Source organism: Notolepis coatsorum (assembly GCF_963971535.1).
Source record: "Notolepis coatsorum genome assembly, contig: SCAFFOLD_137, whole genome shotgun sequence".
Classification (NCBI taxonomy): Eukaryota; Metazoa; Chordata; class Actinopteri; order Aulopiformes; family Paralepididae; genus Notolepis; species Notolepis coatsorum.
Window position 1 is genome coordinate 493,840 of NW_028172131.1, and position 19,590 is coordinate 513,429.

The 19,590-nt window shown below is 41.6% G+C and overlaps 1 long non-coding RNA gene across 1 annotated transcript in view; it reads right to left on the reverse strand.

Moving 5' to 3' along the window:
- Nucleotides 1-203: 203 nt before the first annotated feature.
- Nucleotides 204-19,590, reverse strand: part of LOC311248111 — a 37,634-nt gene continuing 18,247 nt past the window's right edge. The window contains exon 3 of the long non-coding RNA XR_014620911.1: nucleotides 204-430. This is a non-coding gene — a long non-coding RNA (uncharacterized lncRNA). The remainder of the gene's footprint in view (nucleotides 431-19,590) is intronic.

Below are 19,590 nucleotides of genomic sequence, written 5' to 3' on the forward strand. Positions count from 1 at the left end.
AATTGACTAAAGCTCTTCCCACACTGGTCACAGGAGTAGGGCTTCTCTCCTGTGTGAATCATCTGGTGTGGTTTCAGATTACTCAATTTACTAAAGCTCTTCCCACACTGATCACATGAGTAGGGCTTCTCTCCTGTGTGAATTCTCTGGTGTGATTTCAGATCACCCAGATGAATAAAGCTCTTCCCACACTGGTCACATGAGTAGGGCTTCTCTCCTGTGTGAATCATCTGGTGTGATTTCAGATCACCCAGATGACTAAAGCTCTTCCCACACTGGTCACAGGAGTAGAGTTTCTTTCCCGTGTGAATGCGTTGGTGTTTATCAAGATTCATCTTTGAACTGAAGCTTTTTCCAAACTGGTCACAGCAGAGACCTTTTCTTCCATCCAAGCCTCTTGGTTTCTTCCCAGGCCTGACAGGACAGCTCTCTGGATGGAGAAGAGTGTCAGAGGAAGGAGAGATTTGGTGATTTTATTCAGCTTTCATTTCCATGTAAGAGGTTTATAATGGTACGTAGCTGTTTTTTTTTTGTATTTTATTTTTTTTATTATTTTTTAAACAAACACATAAACAAACATGACAACACACGATAAGATATACAAGCATTAGTTGACAGTGCACATCCAATGAAATCACATTTTAGTTAATTGACTTATACAGGATATACCCTTAATACCTGTTATCTAAAAACCTACACACATATGCTCTAGCTCGTACCCCCCCCCCCCTCCCGGACCCCCCATTGGATAATCCATCCATTATCCCTCGCTCCTAACCAGACACTACCATTATATGCTAGCTTTTATTTTCTCCACCACTTCTAACCACAATGTCATTTTGGATTCATTGAGACCCAAAATTCTTGCTGTAGATATTTCTTGATAGATCACATCGAGATATGTAATAATCCAGACCTTTCGGCACATTTTTTCCGGTTGGAACCATCGTGATGCTATCAGATTTTTAGCCACTGTGATACCCGATAAAACCAATCTCTTTAGCTGTGGATGTACTGCAGACTCAAAAACATCATTCAGCAGTAATACAGAGGGGTGTACAGGTATATTCCAAGTTAAGAGATTTGATAATTGCTGGGTCACCTCTTTCCAGAATATCTTAACTGGTGGGCAGTCCCAGTACATGTGCATAAATGTCCCCTCGTCCCCATTTGTATAAGACCCATTTTTTCAGTCTTATAGGAGTCAAGTATGTCCTGTGAATATAGTTAAGATTGATTTGTTGATGGTTCGGGTTCCTTGATGTGAGTCGAACATTTGCCCAGGCTTCTTGCCAATCAAAATCACTTTCCAGGTCTGGTATATCCCTCCTCCAAAATCTGAAACAAAACCTCTCGATGTCTCTCTTTCATAGAAGAACGTAGCTGGGTTTTATAGTTTTTTTTTCTTTTTCTCCAACTGATTTTTCTATTTTTCTCCCCATCCCAATTTAGTCGTTATGCCAATCCCCCCCCCTCCCCTACCTGGTTGTTGTGCGCATGTTCCTCCTACTGGTCGGTACAAGGGAACCCTGAAGTCAACCACATGCGTCCTCCGACACATGTGGAGACAACCAGCAACTCTCTTTTCACCTGGCAGCGAGGACTCTCATTGGTGAAGTGTAACGCGTGGGAGGTCACGCCGCCTCCACCATTTCCTGCCTTTCGCTGAGCAGGCGCCCAGACCTGACGCCAGATTACCACCCTCGACTTCCCTCCCCCTAACTCAGCCAAACGAGTTAGTATGACGATCGGCCCAAGCCGTAGGCAATGCTGACTCCGGGAGTCGAGACCGCAGCCTCTTGCATTGGTGACGAGCACAATCTCCGCTACGCCACCCGACCGCCCTGGGTTTTATAGTTTAACCTCTTAACGGGTCGGGTATACCGGTCCCAAAATGACATAACGTCAAAAATCAATCTCTAGACTGTATGACATAATGTTGCGTTTTTTTTTCTTCAAAATGTATCCATAAAGACCATAATCCTGTCAAAACAGCAGTCGGTATATATTTTCAACAATACGTTTGTTTACCAATAGGGTAAAGAAGTGTTAGTGAGATTTTAGTTCATGGAATGAGTTTATAATTTAGCGAATATCCGCCATTTTGAATTAGCAAAACTTCAAAATTAATTTCGAAAAACTACCTTTCCCAACCGATTCCAGCTTCCTGCAAGCAAATTACTTCTGTATGATTTTTTTAAATTTCTCTTATTTCTCTGGATTCTCCATCACAAAACTGAACGTTATTGACATAGATTGGAGCGCAGTTAGTATGTCTACCTTCTGTGAACATTTAGCAACAATCCCGTTGCTATCCAATCCAAAATGGCGGAGCCATATCCATTATAAGAATGGAACTGTACATACAGTAGATTTCATTATCGGTTCTTCCTGCACACCTGGTGATACTAAATCCAAATTTGCAAGTTGGCTATAATAAGGTAATTTATAGGCCTAATATTCTATAATAATATTTCAAATTGCATGTGTCCGGATGGCAGAATTCAGTACTGTATCTACAAAACCTTCCGTTTAATCATATTCCCTTTATGATTTTTTGAACACGTGATCTCAAGAAAGTGCTGAACGAGCTCAGTGGCAGTTTTTCATGTCTGGTCATGTTTAGCATGGTGTTATTCACTGTCAAAGATGCAAAGAAAAATCATAATTTATATTCTCCTTTGTTTCATCACAATTTACTCAAGCCTAGTAACAGACACAATATTTCGGACACTGGGAATACATTCCCTGAGATCCATAGATGTCCCTAGAAGAACATGCAAATTAACCTTGTAGAAGTGGAGCAATCTTCCATTAACTTAGGTGATGTATTTTTAGGCGGATTTTCAGAAAATAGGGCTTAACAGGTTAAGAACACAGTGTAGTCCAGAGTCGTCTACAGTTCTAGACTTAAACCACTTTGTTTAAAGCACCAGTTAGTCAACAGTTTCTGGAGAAGGAGTGGTTACATCATGGCTATGGTTAAGGTCTGTTTAAATTTAGTCCGGGACTAAAGCCCCTTTAGGTTTAGGTCATAACTAGGGATGCACGATAATTATCGGGCCTATATCAGCAATTATGACGTCATCCCTATAAACCCGATAATGTTATTGATAGCTCCGATAATATAATATATTTTTTGGTAAAAAAAATGCGGTGTGGGTGAATTGGGATGAAGGGCGTTTGTTTTTACTGTAGGCTCCTCCCGTTTTGCCAGTACTGTGGTACGACTGATAGCGTGTGGTTTAGGAAGAGGGCGTTTTACACAAATCCAGCGCTCCCTTTCTTGGCTGTGACGTAGCCACGTAAGTTTCAGAAGCAGCGCGGATGTAAACAAAGATGCCGTCAGTAGTGTGGGACTTTTTCAAAGTTTCAGAGGAAAAAGTTTGCTTGCTATTTGTAACAAATGCAATGCAGAAGTTCCACGAGGAGGGAAAAGGGCAACAACTTATAATACATCCAACCTAATAAGTCACCTGCAGCATCACCACCGCTACGATGGTGTGTTAAAAGCCTACGACGACGCGCTAAAGCTGCTGTGAATCCAAAGCCAGCTGCAAAGGAACACAGATGCTGCAACTGGACGTAAGTGTATATTTTATTTTAATGTTTTATGAACACTGTATAACTTGTGTTAAGGAACCGGTAGAACGTCTTCGTAATTAGATCCCGTTCTTCTGTGCTTATGTTTTCACGGTTAGCTCCCGGCCTATCTGTCTCTCACTCTGCCCCTCTCTCTCTCTCTCTCCCCCCTCTCTCTCTTTGAGAAAAAATGAAAACAATTGAAAGTTTGAAACCTCAATGCTTTAGTAGTTTAGTGGAAAAAAAGGGTTCACTCACTGTCATTTATATGGATTATTATTTATAAGTAATATTAATCCTTTGTTCTGTAAAATGACTGTTACTGTGTGGAACTTGTTTCAGTAGCTTATTTGTTTTTGATACTGTGAGATACAAATACCGGATCTCCTCTCTGGTAAACAAGAATACCCTGAAGACTCTAGCAGGAGCACTCATTCAAGGGTACTACGACTATGCTTGCACCTCATGGTACCAAAGCACCTCAAAGGCACTAAAAAACAAATTACAAACATCTCAAAACAAGCTAGTCAGACTACTACTTGACCTGACTCCTAGAACCCACCTCACCCCTGCCCACTTTGACAACCTAGGATGGCTTAGAGTAGACGACAGAGTACAGCAACTTGCAATGGGCCTGGTCTACAAGATACACTACGCGACCAAGGTACCCATGTACATGTCAAAATACTTCCCAAAGGTCAGTGAATACCACAATCACAACACCAGAGGGAGCTCCACAAATCATGTAAAACCCAGATTCGGCTCAAACAAGGGACTAAACACGTTTCGCAATTATGCCACATCAATGTGGAACGCCCTGCCTAAAGCTGTAAAGGAATGTGAATCACTACCCACCTTCAAAAACACTCTCAAAAAACACCTACGTGAGACTGCAATTCGAAACTGGCCCCTACAAATGTCCTAACCTAGTTGTACAGTAAATGAACAAGTAAGGCTTTGTCAACATTCCAATGTACAGTGTAAAATGTGTGTATGTCCCCTACCCAACCCCCCCCCCCCCCCCCCCCCACCTCCAATGTACAGCCCTCACCCAACCCACCCAACCCCACCCCACCAACCTCCTCCAATGTACAGTTTCTACGCCAAATGTATATACACTCCTTTTCTGGACACTTTTGTATCACAAACAGTACTGTATTTGCAAATCTGATATGTCATAAATGTATAGATGTAGCAGTACTGTCTATCTGTATGTCATGTATGTCATATATGTTATGATGAATTGAAAATGGGGGACCCTGGTGGAAACAAGACGAAAGTCTTTCTCTGGTCTGCATCCCCTTAACAATTGTATGTATTGAGATGTACTGTACTGTACCCATTCTGCAATCTGTTAATAAATTTTTCAATCAATCAATCAATGAGGAATGCACTTTTTCAGTTTGTTTGTATACTTTAGATAGAGACATATCTGACTGTCCGATTCTACCTGCCAGTATTGAATTTGAATCCCAGGCTTATACAAAGATTTGCAACAGTTCTAGAGGCCTTTATTTTATTTTTACATCACTGAGTGATGAACCTCACTATGGCAATTGGCAAATGTTTACATTTTGCAGTGTTATGTTTACAAGTTATAGTGAATTTTCTGATTCAAATTATATTTATTTGGAAAAATAAATATGGTGACTTTATCAGTCAAAACTGTTGTCTTGGCTTTGTTTTGTTCATAGTAGTAATGCTCATGTCATGATAAATCTGGTTAGGTCAAAACTACAGGAATATACATTTAAAAAATGTTTTTATAATACAATAAATATATATATATATATATTATCGGTTATCGGTATCGGTATCAGCCTTGAGGAGCAGAAAGTTATCGGTATCGGGGTCAAAATCTATATCGTGCATCCCTAGTCATAACCCCTCAGGTTATGACAGATTTAAGTGTCACCTTATGGATCAAACCTTATATCACGCTAGGGGTGGGAATCACCAGTCTCATCACGATACGATTCTTTGGACAACGATACGATATTTGCCGATATCACAATGTCTGCCACGATATCATTTGAAATTTTTTTTTGAGCTCTTCGACATTTAAATGAAAAACAATCTATTGTTTTTAATACAAATAGACCTCCTGTTCACTGTAAAGTGCCATGTTTTGATATATTGAGCTTTAAACTTTAAAGGGGCTATGTATTGCAATTCCTAGCACTATTTGGGCAACTTTACACAATTCCTGTTAGTCTATTGAAGACATTTGTAAGGTTTTTTTCAAAAAAATGCATTGTTTTATATTTCTAATCAAGTACTCAAAACCATCAATTTTCAGCCTCAAGAAATCAGGCTGTTATGGCCTGGCTCCGCCCATAAGCACTTTGAGTGACAGTGCCACACAGTCTGCACTGGTAGAGGGAGGGAGGGAGGGGGGGAGAGAGAGAGAGAGAGAGAGAGAGAGAGAGAGGGAGGGGGTGGGAGAGAGAGAGAGAGAGAGAGAGAGAGAGAGAGAGAGAGAGAGAGAGAGAGAGAGAGAGAGAGAGAGAGAGAGAGAGAGAAAAAAAGACAGGCTGACAAGGTCCCCCCCCCCCCCCCCCAAGTGCTCTCTATCTCTCTCCCTCTCTCTTCCTTTCTCTCCCTCTCGGCTCTCGGTGATGAGAGTCCGCCGGCAGCTTGTGGGTTTTTTTTTCTTTCTTTCAATCTCCCGTTTGCGTGTGTGTGGCGCGCTGCCCCCCCCCCCCCCCCCCCCCCCCCAAGTGCTCTCTATCTCTCTCCCTCTCTCTTCCTTTCTCTCCCTCTCGGCTCTCGGTGATGAGAGTCCGCCGGCAGCTTGTGGTTTTTTCTTTCTTTCTTTCAATCTCCCGTTTGCGTGTGTGTGGCGCGCTGCAGGTCCCCCCCCCCCCCCCCCGCAAGTGCGCTCTATCTCTCTCTCTCTCTCCCCATGCATAGTATGAGGAAATGGTTTCGCTGTGTACAGTCAGTCTAGGTAGAATGGGGGCGGGCATTAGCTCCAACCACAGAGCCAATCGCATCACTGTGCGCTACCCAGAGCCCGAATGACGTGACTCAGGCCTTCAAATCAAAATGACCTGATTTACTGGAGGACGAAAGGGGCTGGGCTGAATCTGAGCAATCCGCCAATATGGTATTTAGACCTTAAAACACATTGATACGAACTCCTATTACTATAATACAATGCTAGAGACTGAAAAATGACATTTATAATACATAGCCCCTTTAAGTAAAACATTTTGGAACTCGCAACACGCAACCTAAAACCCCTCCTTCTCCCAAACCGTTCCTACAATTGTTTTATGTTGCATGATGATCATGAATACATTTATTATATATTGTATTTTTTATGTTATGTTATATCACACTATGGGAAATTTCATATATCTGTAACGATATATATATCACGATATAGTATGTTTTCTGTAAATTGGATGAAACATGTCTAAAAAATTACCACATAATCCATGACTACTTTTTAATAATCCTGAGTGTAAACTAAATAAAAATTAAAGGCACTTAGTCTTTTAATATGGCTAGGGCTCAACAAGTCAAGTGTCACCTAATGGATCAAATCTTATATCAAGCTATAGGAAATTTCATATCTCAGTAACAATATATATCACGATATAGTACAATTTCTGTAAATTGGATGAAACATTTGTCTACAAAATAACCACATAATCCATGACTACTTTTTAATAATCCCGAGTGTAAACTAAATAAAAATTAAGGCACTTTGTCTTTTCTCCTTTTATTTGGAAGCAACGTATGTCAGAACCATATGCTGAATACCTCTTCACCTACGACTGAACTCCTGTACATTTCACCGACACTAGGGATGCAACTAAAGATGATTTTGTTATTGATTCATCTAAACGATTATTTTACCAGAAAAACAACAACAATCGATTCTATTTGCAATTCAATATTTCAAAATGTTTTACTAGTATCCTTAGGTCACATGGGTAGTTGCCTCTTTGACACCACCTACTGAATACCCAGAGTAGGAGATGAGTCATGAAGCTTATGTCTGTAAATGCAGACATAAACCACTACTTAAAAAACCGAACCTCGACCCTCTAATCTTGAAAAATTACAGACCCATCTCCAATCTTCTGTTCCTATCCAAAGTGTTAGAACGGATCGTCGCAACGCAATTTACTGACCATTCATCAAACAATAATCTTAATGAATCTTTTCAATCTGGCTTTAGAGCTTTACACTCCACCGAAACGGTGGTTACCAAAGTCACAAATGACTTCTTGACTCAAACCTCACTTCTGTGCTCTTATTGCTTGATCTCAGTGCAGCCTTTGACACTGTCGATCACTAGATTCTTCTAGGTCGGCTTGAGAATCATGTTGGCATTCAGGGTCACGCACTAGCTAGGTTTAAATCCTATTTTACTGATAGAACACACTGCGTGGTCTATAATGATTTAACATCTGAGACCCTCCTAGTGCAATGTGGTGTCCCACAAGGCTCTGTCCTGGGCCCTTTGCTATTTTCGATTTACAAATAAAACTGAGAGGCCTGTTTCAGGACATCTCCCTCAACTTTGATACTTGTCATGTATCCCAGAGCTCCACCATAAAAAACCTTGGAGTAATTTTTTATTCCTCCCTCTCATTTAATGCACATAAAAAATGTCACCAAAATTGCGTTCTTCCATCTTCGTAATATCGCAAAAATTCACCCCATTTTAACTCTGGCTGATGCTGAAACCCTGATTCATGCTTTTGTCTCATCACGCCTGGACTACTGTAATGCACTTTTTTCAGGCCTACCTAATTCAAGCATCAAAAATCTTCAACTCGTGCAAAATGCGGCTGCATGGATACTAACTAGAAAATTTTATCACATCACACCAGTTTTGTCCGCCCTACACTGGCTTCCTATTCAAGCCCGATCCGACTTTAAAGTGCTACTCCTCACCTACAAAATTTTAAATGGGCTTGCACCGCTCTATCTATCCGATCTCATCTCCCGATACTCGCCCGCTCGTGCTCTGCGCTCACAAAATGCGGGGCTTCTATCGATTCCTAGGGTTAAAAAGAAATCCACCGGCCACAGAGCCTTTGTCTACCGCGCTCCCTACCTGTGGAACAAATTACCTGCCGTCGTCAGGGGCGCCTGCTCTGTCGAAGCTGCTTAAGACCCATCTTTTCTCGCTCTCCTTCAACCTACCCTGATCTCACCTGGTCTGGGACTGACCTTTAGATTAATCTGTCTAGTTTAGTTAGGATGTCTATTTTCTCCCATGTCTGCTTTTCTGCAGCACTACAAACATGGGAAATCTCTAACCCCTGCCCCCCCCCCCCCCCCCCATCTCTCTGAGTGCCTGTCTCGTAGTGCTGACCAAGGTGATGGATGCCTTGTGGTCTTGGCCAAGATTGCAGTGACTGCTCTACATGCACCACCGAGGCCATGGATCAGCTCCTTAGCGTCTTCTGTCCGTGGTCTGTCAACATGGTTTGTGGTCTGTCAACGTGATTTCATTGCTGGGTTAAGTACTTCTATTCTATTCACATAATATGCTTACTTCATATATCTATTCTATTCACATATATGCTTACCACTTGTATCTATTGCTATGTCCGCCCACTACAATCACACAAGCTGTTTAACGCCTGTCCCGTCTCCCTGCGAGTTGCTGTCCCGGAGTGTTGACCGGAGTGTCGGACGTCCCGTGATGAAGACCGGGAGGATGCGACCCTCTCTGCGTGCCCTCCTGTCTCCGGCGGTCTCGTAGTGGTGACCGGAGTGCTGGACGTCCCGCGATGATCGGGGAGGTTGCGACCCTCTCTGCGCCGCCCCCTATCTCCCTGACGCCGGCTGTCTTGGAGCGATGACCGGAGTGTTGAACGTCCCCGTGATTAAGACGGGGAGGACGCAACCCTCTTTGCGCCGCCCCTGTGCCTCCAATAGATTCGCTATCAGCTCTATCTTTAAAAATGTTCAGTTGCTATCGCCATCAGCTATATCTTTAATTTTTCAAAATGTTCAGTTGCTATTGCATGCACTCATCTGTCAGTCTGCAACACTACTATCACAGACATCTGGCCCTTCTAAGGTTTCTCTCCTCCACACTGCCTGTGGTGCATTTTTCCCTATTGTTAGGTTTTAGTGAGTTTTTCCTTACCTTCGCGCGGGGTATGTCTGGGAGTGTTCGCATTGCATTCATTTATTTGCATTTATTTAAAATTTGTTGGACCTTATGGTGTTCTTGTTTTGTTCTTGACGTATTGTTATGTTTCTTCTTGACTTGTTTAACACAATGGCGGCCAAGGACGTATATATCCGTGTTTCGAATCCAACGGTTGTGGACCGACCATGGACATGTCCGTGGGAAGGTTGTTTTGTCCATGTTAATAACCTATTCAAGGTCGCCGAGTGGCACTGCAGATGTACCCTACTCTTTGAATTCGAAAAAGTGCATTACCGGCCAGATCCTCTTAGGGGCGCTATCTCGATAATGCAGTGTGCCCTGTGGCAGAACGGTGCATTTTTTTTATTTTTTTTTTACTTTCAATGGAGTTTCCAGTTAGCTGGATCCTATATGTGCAGCCTGTAGCTTGGAATACCTTTTGGGACGCGGATTTCACTATGCAGTAAGGGAATATATCATCAGCCAATGGACATATCGATCTATCAGATGGCAATCGATAACTGAGAAATGCTCTGGGGGATCCAACCGGCTCACGGTAAGATCTTTTTCACGTAAATTACACGCTGATCAGGTCTTGTTATCATACTCAACCAGCCGATCAATGAATTTGGCTACTGAGGCTAACACGGTTATTGGTAATCAATAATCAGAAACTACGTCCCCCGCCCCCCCCTTTCATGCATTCATGGTTGAGGATCGTACGGATCATATGCACTTTGAGTTTTAACTGTAGCTTCTGTATAACCGAAATGCCATTGGATATAACGTTAGTAGCTATTAGCCCTTTATCCAGCCTTCCAGGAAATATCCTGGCCGGAATCCCTTATAACACTTATATTCAAGACGCTATAAAATGAGAACGTATTGATGAAAAAAATATTTCTTTAAGCCATTTTGAAGGGACGGTTTATGGTCTCAATTGACAATGAGAATGGACAGATAGCAATACTATAAAGTATAGATTTAGCTCTACAAACAGCCCCACGGACTATGCAAGTCTGTTTTGATATGCTGGCCATCTAGAGTGATATTAGACGCATCCAAGTGGCCGGGAAAGTGTTAAAGAAGACGTGTCTGGCCCATGGGGACATTAACGTGTGTTGTCGGGCCTTACAAATAAATCTGATTCGATTTGGATGAAACTAAAGATTATTTTATTATTGATTCATCTAAACGATAATTTTACCAGAAAAACAACAACAATCGATTCTATTTGCAATTCAATATTTCAAAATGTTTTACTAGTATCCTCAGGTCACATGGGTAGTTGCCTCTTTGACACCACCTACTGAATACCCAGAGTAGGAGATGAGCCATGAAGTTTATGTCTGTAAATGCAGCGGATAGTGTGGATTCCTACTTGGGATCGGTACTGAACCCAGTACTTTTAAGGGTTACAGACCGAATTACGTATTATTGTTGTATTATTGCACAAATGTCTTATTCTCATTCCTTTCTTATTACTTGTATTATTGCACAATCGTTGCGGGCATGACCCCCCGCATTTCACTGTATGCTTGTATGCCGTGACAAATAAAACTCTTGACTTGACTTGATAAGCTATCACTGAATCTGAAAAAAACTAAATTTATTATTTTTGGCAATCGAAAACGAGATGAAAATATAGTACTGTCCATAGATGGAGTTGATATAGAGTTACTGAATTTCGTTTTCTTGGTGTAATTATGGATGATAAACTAATATGGAAATCTCACATAGCACATGTTAAAAAAAAAGATGTCCAAGAGTATTTTTGTTATGAATAAAGTAAAGGATGTGTTAGAGTATGAGGCAATGAGAACACTCTACTGTTCACTCATCTCACCTCAGTTATTGTGTTGAAGTATGGGGGAATACTTATGGGACCAATATAAAACCATTATATATACTACAGAAGAGGGCTGTAAGAATCACAGAGTGAATTATCGAGAACACACAAACATATTATTTATTAAATCTAGAATGATTAAACTTGAAGACATGGTTAAGTTTCAAACAATGTCAATTATGTTTAGGGCAAGAAATAAGACACTGCCAGAAAAAGGACAAAATCTTTTTCATTTAGAACGTGAGTTTAGTAGGAGGAAATAAAATTTTAAACATCAGTTTGCACGTACCACACTTAAACAGATGTCCTTCAGTTATTGGTGTAAAGTTGTGGAATTCTCTCCATAGCGAGCTTAACACATGCCCATCTTTGTGCCCAGTCTGCCAGCACTGTAAGCCTATGGAGATGTTTACCTTCTTTGCAGGGCTATAACTTTTTAAATATTATAGCTATATCGACATTACTATGGCCCATTCAATATCGGGTATCTATCGTTCCGGATGTGGGAATGTTATATATGTATTGAGGCGTTGCAATATCAGAACAGGGTCCAGCTGCGTCCCAGAGGGAGGCTGGATGAATTATGAATGCATGGCGAAAAAATTTAATATTGATCCCAAAAACGAGTTCCCTCGTTGTTGGCGCACAACGCATGGCGGGCAATAAGGAGTATATATATATAGTGTTCGTCAATTCAAAAATAATTATAAAAAATATGTATTTAGTCAGTATGAGAGTCAAATGTGATCTGAATAGTGAGATCTTTTCTTTTCTTTATTATTATTTATATAAATTATTATTTTGTGTAAATTAGGTTGTACGCCGACCATCAAGTAAAACTACTAGTTTAAAAAAAGGGGGCAGGTAACTATAAGAATTCTTCTTCTTCCCGGTATGGTATTTATGATTTGTATGAAAACTATATGATTGTATTGCTTCCATGTGGCAAATAAAACTCTGAATCTGAAATTAATTTCAGATTATTCTGATTATTAACCTCTTAAGCCCGGAGCCCTATTTTCTGAAAATCCACCTAAAATACATACCTAAGTAAATGGAATATTGCTCCACTTCTACAAGGTCCATTTGCATGTTCATGGTATCTAGGGACATCTATGGACCTCAGGGAAATATTGTGTCTATTACTAGGCTTGCTTAAATTGTGATGAAACAAAGGAGAATATGAATTATGATTTTTCTTTGCATCTTTGACAGTGAATGACACCATGCTAAAAATGACCAGACATGAACTGCCACTGAGCTTGTTCAGTACCTTCTTGAGATCATGTGTACAAAAGATTTAAGGAAATGAATAAAGGGAATATGATTAAACAGAAGGTTTTGTAGATACACTACTGAATTCTTAAAAAAAGCGGCACTCGCAACTCACTTTTGATGCTCCAAGGTGTTTTTAATTGTGACAAATAATAGCAGCAGATATAACGGTTAGACCCTTCCGGTCTTTTTCAAGTATGCGTTGCGAGTCCCGCTTTGTTTTATGTACTACTGTTTTTACAGTTTGGCTCAGCACCAAGGAACGGAGGATGTGCGTTATAAATTTTTTCTGGACAGTACTGAATTCTCCCATCCGGACCAATGCAATTTGAAATATCATTATACAATATAGAATAGCAGGCTTATAAATTACCTTATTATAGCCAATTTGCACATTCATGGATTGTGCCAAATCTTATCTTTCAAATGCCCAAGTTCAATTTGGATTTAGTATCACCAGGCGTGCATAAGAACAGATAATGAAATCTATTGTATGTACAGTAGCTTTCTTATTTTTGCCAGTGCCGCCATTTTGAAACTGATTATTGCTCAATGCTAAAAATAGGGAAGAGAAACTAACTGCACTCCAATATATGCCAATAACGTTAAGTTTTGTGGTATATTATCCCGAGTAATAAGAGATATTAAAAAAGTTCATACAGAAGTAATTAGCTTGAAGCCCCATAGAGGCCTTTGGGAAGTGTCGTTCTGAAAAATTCCAACGCTCATTGAAAGCTCTCGATGTCCTATTCAAAATGGCGTCAAAACAACTACAATTCCCGACATTACGTTTTTCAAAATGGCCGACTTTCACGATAAAAACTGAAAAACTAATACTAAAATCGCACTAATAACACTTTAACCTATTGGTAAACTAAGGTATTGATGATAATATACATTATAACTGCTGTTGTGACATGGTTATGATGTCTATACTTGAATACGTTTGACAAAAAAATATATAATTTTGTCAGACAGTCTAGACCAGGGGTCTCAAACTCAATTTACCTGGGGGCCGCTGGAGGTAGAGTCTGGGTGAGGCTGGGCCGCATCAAATATTCCACAAAAAAAGGGTTTTAAGTAGGGATGTCCGAATAAAATTTTTTTTCTCCCGATCCGATCATGTGATTTTGAGTATCTACCGATACCGATCTTTCCCGATCTGATCAAAATCTTTTTTTTTTTAAATATTTTATTTTAGTTTTTTTTTTTATCTCAATTTCTCACATTACATTCACCCTGAATGTTGACGTTATCCAGGTGAAAAGTTAACTTCATTCAAGCGAGGCATTGCAATCCTTGACATAAATCATTTGATGTATAATTAAATCAAAGGAAATGCGTTTGTTTTGGCAAAATTCTTCTGCTCTGTGTGACAATAAATAAATGAATGATGATATGCAATTTAAAACCAAAACGAAGGCCTCAGTATGAGTTTAAGAGGTGAACATGGTCATGTTTGTCGAATAAAAAAAAAATATAAAAAGAAATCAGATTTTTTAATTTTTTTTGCCGATCCCGATCTTCGGAAAATCACGTGATCGGCCCCGATCCCGATCACATGATCGGATCGGGACATCCCTAGTTTTAAGTATTCCAAAAAAAAGTACAACTGATCCAATCTTCTCAATCTTTAGCAATAACATTTCAGAACATGAACAGTTCTTCAGAACATGAACGGTTCATCAGAACATAGGCTTCTCAGTGGTGTCAGTGGACTCATCCACAGCTATGGAAATGCACTGTGCATTTTTTTATTCTATCACAAGCTGTTTAATCAAATCACAAGCCAGTATTTCAGTTATTCTGGTTGCTGTGCGATCAGAGGGGGATTTACTTTTGTTTGCCTTCAAACATGGTCTCCATCACTTCAGTCATACATTATTTTATTATGTATGCATCAGGGAGAGAATGGCTTCTTGTGTTTAGCCAACACCCATGCCACTGAGTGAGGACTTGGTTGCTTTTTCTCGTTGTGACATAGATTTAACAATAATTCTGCTTGCAGCTTGATATGATGATTTCATTCCATTTATTTTTGTGGTTCTTAGCACTGAATTTTGAGGAAAGGTTGCATAAAAATAACTGTTTTGTTTCGTAGTGATGAGTAAATTCCAAGAGCTACCGTTTCTTGGCATATTAGTCACATTGGTTTGGTGCTGGGACTCAGGATGAACGCATATTTTTCAGTCCATTCACCTTTGAATTGCAGTCGACTTTTCTTTTACTGACCATCTTTGAAAATGCCATATTTTCTGCTGGCTGCCTGCTGGCGAAAATAGGCTAATAGCTACATTTATCTCACAGAGATAAAACTGGGAGCGAGTTTACTGTAGATGCGCTGCCAACTCTGCTCCGACTTGTGATTGGACCAGACTCGTACACAGACAGACAGTGGCAGTGCAGCAGAGGAGAGAGATAGCGAGGATGCATTTGCTTCCACTTTACTTGATATCACTCCGGAATCACGTTTCAACCAAGTCACTAACATAACGTTGCTGTCATGAGCCTGCGCTATGGTAGCCTACAAGTGATCAAATAAATAAAACATCCAACTCTCGCGCAACGACTCGGCAAACAGTTGCCGCATTAACACTAAACGTTGACATCCAGTAGGGGGCCGCAAAATATCATCCCACGGGCCGCAATTGGCCCGCGGGCCGCGAGTTTGAGACCCCTGCACTAACACAATTGGCAGTGTGAAAGCCGTGGGTGGGGATTGGACGTTGTGGACAGAGACTCCTACAGGTCGGTTTGTTGCGCCTGTACAGCAGAAACAGGAAGTATCGGGGGCAGCGTGAGTCTCCCACGTGTTACTCCTCGCCACTGAGAGATCGCGCTGTTCAGGTGAAAAGATGCGACAGCTGCCTCCTCGTGTACCGGAGGGGACACGTGATGCAAGGCTTGGTCCTCACTGCAGCCGACCAGTGGGAGGCATAGTCTAGCAACGTTCGAGACAGGGGAGGGGAGAATTGAAGGGAGAATTGGCAAGGCGAAATTGGGATGGGAGAAAAATAGAAAAATAAGGAGAAAAAGTGGATTAAATTCTTTTTTTTTTTATAAAATAATGTATATTCTCCTTCGGTTCATTACAATTTACTCAAGCATAGTAACAGACACTGGGAATGCATTCCCTGAGGTCCATAGATGTCCCTAGATACCAAGAACATGCAAATGGACCTTGTAGAAGCGGAGCAATCTTCCTTTTAGGCAAATTTAGAGAGTCTGGCTTAAAGGAACACTCCAACATTTTGGGAAATTTGCTTATTTGCCATGATTTGATTTGATGATGATTTGATTTTTATTTAGTACATACAATTTATACAATAGTATAAAAACAAGGGGTACAAGGATAACATGTGAAAGTCTGTCGACTTGTTTCCAACATGGTCCCAAGAAGAATACAATAAATCACAAAGAAAGAGTTAAGAAGATAAGATAGATACAACAAGTAGATAAAATAGACAACACAATTTTCTGAAAGAGCCTCATTACAGCATGCCATCTAGCCTGGAGTTAGACAAGAAGATACATACCTTTTTCTTCTCTGTGCATGGAGTAGGAGTAGGATGACGTTGGGAACTAGGCTAATGGAGGAACCTACTTCCAACCAAGTCACTAGACTGACGCTAAGCTAGGCTAACGGTGCACGTCTTCCTACTCCTACTGCATGCATAGAGAAGAAAACGTATGCATCTTCTTGTCTAACTCCAGGGTAGATGGCAAATAAGCTAATTTCCCAAACAGTTGGAGCGTTCCTTTAAGAGGTTAAAGTCGACACTAGGGGTGGACGGTATAAACGGTATACGGTATAAACGGTATTAATTTGCTCTACGGTATGGATTTTGACTATACCGTGTAACCGGTAGAGCAGCTCTAAAATAGCAATGACGTCATGTAACCACAGCGCGACTATTTCAATCGCATTTGCCCCTAAAAATAGATAGAATTAGTCATAGATAATAGATATGTGCAAACTGGAAAAAGTTATTTAGGAGGCTTCATGCAGTGGGCGTGTCAACACGCAATTGTCATTTCATAATAAACACATATCACTGCGGCGCACAGCAAGTTTCAATTTCAGTTCCTGGCATTTTTAACCAGTGGAGAAAGGTAAGAGATTTCCCTATCGTTTTTCTTATATGAATTATTCTACGTTAATAAAACATACCTGGTGATCAACTACAGTTTGCTGTAAACATTATGATATGTGTGTAGTGTTATGATAACGACGGCTGCAGCGGGAGGACGGCTGCAGAAGTGGATTTGCGAATAGCATGCAGCTGCACAGCCGCAGAGCCAGGGGCGCTTTCAGGTCTGGTCACAGGCCCGCTCAACAGCATTTGTTTAGATATTGACTATACTTGATCTTACAAAGTAGCTGAATGCGCTCAGTGGCATCTTTTAGCTTTTGGTCATTGTCAGCATGGTTATTCACTGTCAAAGATGGGGGAAAAAATATTTATATTCTCCTTTGGTTCATTACAATGTATTAGGGCTGTCATGATTCATCGACCATGTCGACGATGAAATTTCATCGACTATGAAATTTCGTCGACTTGTATGCCTTTTACGGTGTAAATTGCAGACGTTCAAAGTCATAACATTCGCAATGTGTAATCTAACTCAGGGGTTCCCAAACTTTTCAGGCCGCGACCCCCAAATAACGGTGTCAGAGAGCCACGACCCCCACTATTATAGGAGGTAAAAAGAAAAAAATTTATAATATATATATATATATTTTTTTTATAAATGGAAATGTATGGTTGAAACATGCAAACGTTCAAACGCACACACACTAATAAGCATTGGAGGCTTTTAACCAGGGCCGGACTGGGGAAATCATTCAGGCCAGGAAATATAGTGCAAAATATATAGCCCCAGTCAGGCCACTTTTTTTTTTTTTTTTTTTTTTTTTTTTTATTATTTGTATTTCATTTTTTGGAAGAAATTCCAAAGTCAGGCCACTTTTTAAGCAGGGGGTCTGAGGGTCCCCCACCAGGATTTTTTTTTTTACAAAGACTTAATTTCCTGCATTCTGGTGCAGGATTTTTTTAATTTGTACCCTTTAAATGCCAGTGTTAGTGATGGCATCACAAATTATTGTTAAAAAACAGGCTAGCATATATGATTAGCAACAACACTGATTGATGGATTTTCTGTTTTTTTGTAATGTCAGATTGAAAAAAATACAATCTTTCATTCAACTTCAGCCCTGATCATAACACCACATATTCATTTTATAATTCTTGTTATGGTTTGTAACCGACCCCAATCGCACAACACAAGACAGGTATGATGGTTTGCCAAGAAACAGATATTTATTGAGAACAGGGAAAAAGGGCACTGTCCCTTTAAGGGAGAAAACACAAAACACTGGAATAACACAAGAGGGGAAGGTAAAGTGCCTTTAAGAGGCGGGCAGGAAAAGGGAACACTATGGGAAGGTAAGGGAACGCCTAAGGGAAGGTTAAGGGAACGCCTAGGGACAGAGGAACTAGAGACTAGGAGAACTAGGGACAAGGAGAACTAGGGACAGAGGACTAGGGACTAGGAGAGCTAGGGATAGAGGACTAGGGACTAGGAGAACTAGGGACAGAGGACTAGGGACTAGGAGAACTAGGGACAAAGGCCCGCGGAGGCGGGCTGGGGACAGGGAGGACTGGTGGGAACACCTGGGCCGCTCTGCAGAACTCTCTCGGCAGATCTCCGAGGTGGGTAACGGCGGCCGAGAGGGAGAGAGGAGAGGGTTAATGTACAAAGGGGAAAAAACAGAGCAGATGCAGGAGAGGTGACCAGTCCAAATACCAAAGTTAAACAAAGTAAAACTATCTTCGTGAAAAATACACAAAGAGCAAAGTACCAAAACAAATACAAAGAGAATACTATCTTTGGTGTGAACAAACACACAGTGGGAGATGTAACGTCCAAAATAATATCCAAGTGAAACAAACAGAGGCACAACGCTGGGTGAGTGACTGTCAGATTAAAAAGGTGGTAATTCTTCAGTGTTAGAAACACACGAAAACGGAGATGATCTAGACAGTCAAAACTCACCCAGACGTATGCGTAATGGTGCAGGAACAGCAGCGGCGGCGAGGGTGTCGCCACCGGGTAGCTGGCTGTCCGAGCCGAGAACAGAGTGGTGCTGGAACAGGCGGCGGTGGCGAGGGTGTCGCCACCGGGTAGCCGACTGTCCGAGCCGAGGACAGAGTGGTGCTGGAACAGGCGGCGGTGGCGAGGGTGTCGCCACCGGGAAGCCGGCTGTCCGAGCCGAGGACAGAGTGGTGCGCCACAACTTGGAGTGATAATATCCACGAGAGAACAAAACAGAGGCATTACGCTGGGTGAGTGACTTAACAGTCAAACTCACCCAGGAGGCACAACGCTGGGTGAGTGACTTAACAATCAAAACTCACCCAGGAGGCAACACGCTGGATGAGTGACCTAACAATCAAAACTCACCCAGACGTATGCGTAATGGTGCAGGAACAGCAGCGGCGGCGAGGGTGTCGCCACCGGGTAGCTGGCTGTCGGAGCCGAGAACAGAGTGGTGCTGGAACAGGCGGCGGTGGCGAGGGTGTCGCCACCGGGTAGCCGACTGTCCGAGCCGAGGACAGAGTGGTGCTGGAACAGGCGGCGGTGGCGAGGGTGTCGCCACCGGGAAGCCGGCTGTCCGAGCCGAGGAACAGAGTGGTGCGCCACTGCTTGAGTGCGCACCGGAACCGAGAGACGCATCTGGTGCGTCTGCGTTGAG